This window comes from Thunnus albacares, chromosome 15, assembly GCF_914725855.1.
Source record: "Thunnus albacares chromosome 15, fThuAlb1.1, whole genome shotgun sequence".
Lineage (NCBI taxonomy): Eukaryota > Metazoa > Chordata > Actinopteri > Scombriformes > Scombridae > Thunnus > Thunnus albacares.
This window is the reverse complement of record NC_058120.1, coordinates 19,424,566-19,428,938: the sequence shown is the minus strand read 5'-3', so window position 1 is coordinate 19,428,938 and position 4,373 is coordinate 19,424,566. Positions and strand designations below refer to the sequence as shown.

Genomic DNA, 4,373 nt, shown 5'->3' with positions numbered 1-4,373 from the left:
TTTCCAAAATGACCACCAGCACACTTATTATAGGGCCTGAATTCAGAGATTGATACCATAATGAGTCGTTGAAGAAAATTATTGACTTAACATTTCTAGAGAGACGTTGAAGCGTTGAATGAGAGCCAGCATCTAGTGGCCGTCTGTGACATTGCACTTTAAGGTACTTCTGCATTGGCTTCAGCCTCAAGATGTTGTTGCTGCCACTTGACTAGGAGTCTACATTCATGCTTGTGAGTCTGTGAGGCTGTACTAAGGCACAGTGGTGCTTTGAGCTATAACCTACCATCAGCATGCTAACATGCTCACAATGACAATGCTAAATTGCTGATGTTTAGCCAGTATAATGTTTACCATGTTCACAATCATAGTTTTGTGTGTTAACATGCTAACATTTGCCAATTAGCAACACATACAGTACAGCTGAGGCTGATGGGAATGTTATTCATTTCGTACGTATTTAGGCATATTTAGGCTAGTCAAAAACCAAAGTACTGGACAAAAAAATATTGATCTGTTGAGTCAAAATACAATTTTACAATTCATCCTGAGGGGGACATGAATTTGTGTACCAAATTTCCTAGCTATCCATCCAGTATTTGTTAAGATATTTTAGACTGGACCAAAGTGGTGGACCAACCAATCGACAGACAGACCAACATTGCCTTGAAAGATGAGCAGCACATCTAGGTACTTTGACTTTGCGTCATGCCCCTGCCCCTTTTTGGGTGAAAACAGTCCCTCTAATCAAATAAGAAAAGCATATTGCTTTTTAGCTATTAGGGGCCCAAATCCTATAGCCAACAGGCAAACAATTATGTTGTTGCCAATCTACGTTTGGCATCATATTATAGAAAGAATGAAAGAAATAGGGATTGATGACTGTCCTTTCAGTCTGCCTTCATTAAAGCAACCCCACCCACTGGTCGGAGGTGTCATACCCTGACTTACAACTACCTAATTTCCAGGTAATGTATTTATGACATCGGTCACTTTTTCTGTCGTTAAGACACTTTATTTTGTTGTTTTGGTAGTCTCTCCAACATTAACATGCTTAACAGGGGTTTAGCAAGCTCACTAGCGCCCTGCAACTATAAGGTAGGCTATAATGTAGACATTAATAATTCCATCTTCACCCCGTCACATACAGTGGGCCTACACATGCATGCGTGCACACACACACACATACACACACACACAAGCATTTCTACAAAGAAAACGCAAATTTGAGAGAGAATTTAGCAAAACATTTGCTTTTTGGAACTAAATACAGTACATACTATATAACTAACAGTTCATCACATCGGCAAATGCATCATCTATGCCCATTGAACAGTTTTATTCATTATCCTATCTTAAAAAAACAAATGTAATACTCTCATCTAGGGATTTACACGGCAAGCCAAATGAAGAACTACAAATCCCTGGAAGCACATAAGTTCACCAGTGGCTGGGTGGATGTGGTACTGCACCGCAAACCCTCTGCTGACATTACAATTTTCAAGACCCAGGTCAAGCCATCGTGGACGGTCACCGATCAATCCCAGAACACTTGGGAGGGGTTAAAGCAGCTCAATGTGATTGCATGGCAGGGTAAGCTGTCTGCATAATAATAACAGTATTAATCACAATGCTACATATCAAATTTTTTCAGAAGAGAGGAAATGCTCTTCCTATTTGGTGAAAAATTAAGTAATTGTATTCTATTTTATTCTAGGCTAGGAGAAAGTTGTTCCCATGTTGGGGTACTCCTTTTTAAGTTAGAGGCATCTGTCTGCCTAGGTTACACAAGTGTGGCACCAACCAGCATTGCCTGCCTAGAACAAAGTCTGTACCAAAAAGGTCGAGGCAGACATGATGAAAGACAATAAGAAAGAGGGGAGTCAGAAAAAAGTAGAGGGCAGTTCCGAAGTCAAAAGAATATCAACACCAGTTCCTTGAAATGTTGTTTGCCACTGGAGAACTGCCCGTTGGTCTCAGCACTTTTAAAGAGTATGCAGACTCTTTCAGGCCAAAGCCATAGTTTGAAAATCTCTTAGGGTTTTCTGATGACCAAGAACAGGCAATAGAAGAAGAAACCAGAATGTTCATCTTGGCACCAGCAAAGAGTTGGAAGGGTGATGGGCATATCCGCGTACTGGGTACAACACACGTCTCTTGAGAAGCCATCAAAAGCACTGCTGAGAGAGATTGTGCAGAAAGGGTCTCTGCAAAACCGGCTGACAACTCCAGGCATTGTTTGGGGTAGGGATCATGAAAGGGAGGCCATCGAAACTTATAAGTATGCCCCAGGCCTAACAAACACACGCACAGCAAAAACTTCAATCGCCATATCAAATGAGGTATATACAGCCCACAAGAGCTTCAGTATTCTAAGGGCAGGCTTCCGAGTGTGCAAAAACAAGCCCTACATTGGTGTAAGCTGTGATGCATACATATCTTGTGATTGCTGTGAGCAAGGAGTGTTTGAGACAAAGTGTCCCTTGAAGTGGGTGATATTTCACTTGATCACAGACAAGACCCTCAGTTACTTTGTGACTGAGGGTCAACCACAGCTTCTACACCCAGGTAATACAATAAATAACACATCACAAGGAATCTCATTTTATTTTCTGTGTTTGTGGCAGTTGTAAGTTTGGGGTGGTCGTGGGAGGAGGCTATGCTGTACTCTCTTTATCTTACAGGTGCAGCTGCAGATGTATGTATGCGAAACAGGCTATGCAGATTTCATCACCTGGCAAACGGTCATTTTCAATGTTCAACAAGATGAGATTTCATTTGTAAGGCAACGGAAACCATCAGCCATTTCTGGCCCAGGCACATCTACCCTCAGTTGGCGGGAACCTCAGTCCCAGAAACAGAGCTGGAGCTTCAGGTACAACACACTTTGTTCAGAGACTGTAAATACATTGTCTCTCATGTAATAAATGAAATATATGCCGTACAAACATGGTGAAACCCAACAGAATTAATCACAAATGATTTATTTGTAATTTCAGGAGACTGAGGTGGAGTCCACACATAACACATAACAGGAGGGAGCTTTAAGTAAAATACACAAAATGTAAAACACTGCATCACAGTCATATGAAAAATACAAAAATAATTAACATTTACTCATATCATTTATTATTTATGCAACAATTTCTGTTAAGTATGGGGTGTATGCCAACAGAATTTATTGCCAATGATTTCTTTGCAATCTCAGGAGATTGAGGTGGAGTCCACAGACTGTGTAGTCCCAGAAACAGAGCAGGAATTTCAGGGAGAACATACAGCATTCAAAAACTGCATCACAGTCATATGTCATATGTTACTCAGTCATATGTTAATGCATTTATAGTTCATATCTGTTTCATGTGGCATTTGCAGTTAGATATGAGGCTCATGACAACAGAATCCATCACAAACTATTTATTTACATTCACAGGAGACTGAGATGGAGTCCACAGTCAGCGCAGGGTGGAGAGCAGTGCAGTAAGGTAGATTTTGGAAGATGAGGGAGCAAATAGTTGTCACAAGACTGACTATGATGGGATTCACTCTGGGCCGCTCCTATTCATGAGTAATATGTGTTGTGCTTAAGTCACATTTACAGTAGATTGTAGGCAGTTGTTCATTTGAGCTGCCATGGCCAGAACTCAGTTACAATGACTCAAACAGAAAAGAAAGCGTGACTGATTAACTGATTATACTTACCTACACATCCCCCTGTCTGTTTTTATTGAACACAATGGTACCTGACATGTTGATCAAGGCAGCACAGGCATGTACTATCTTGTCAGTGGTAGCTACATCCCTGTTCTCTATCTCATCCCACAGGGACTTCACAAAGCCAACAGGAAGTGGCCCATCTAGGATGTGGAATCTGCGTTTCAGGACACTAATCACGCGTTCTGTAAAATACACCTTTTTAAAATCTTTTAAAAGCATAAAACCCTTGTTCTCAGTATTTGTTATAGCACTGTTATACAAATGGCTACAGTCATACTTCATGCTGTGTTGTTGAATATTAATTTAATGTAGGAGTTTCAGTGAAACTGTTAATCATTTTATGTGCCATCAAATTGATATATCAAATAGTTTGCCAGTTTGCAGCAAATAAATATACATTCTGGGCTCTTCAACGTCAGCTTCAACTTGCACCAAGCAAGGCAAAGTCGTCTTTAAGGGTAAAACCCCAATCAGCCAAGATCTGAAACAAGTAATGCGTCAGATGTAGGCCTATTGCTTTTAATGTTTGTGGTCTTCCACCCCAGCCTTTGGACAAGAAGATGATGAGAAGACTACACGCAATAAAATATTTGACTGTAGTCCACTTCTTATAACTGGAGTAAGATTTCCCTTGTGGGAAAAAACAAAAAAACCAAAAC

The 4,373-nt window shown here is 40.5% G+C and overlaps 1 long non-coding RNA gene across 1 annotated transcript; it reads left to right on the top strand.

Annotated features, from left to right (window-relative positions):
• The first annotated feature begins 385 nt into the window (after window positions 1-385).
• Window positions 386-4,097, top strand: LOC122998599. Its single transcript, XR_006407451.1, has 3 exons — window positions 386-968; window positions 1,387-2,875; window positions 3,431-4,097. It is a non-coding gene; the product is annotated as an uncharacterized LOC122998599 (long non-coding RNA).
• The last annotated feature ends 276 nt before the right edge of the window (window positions 4,098-4,373 follow it).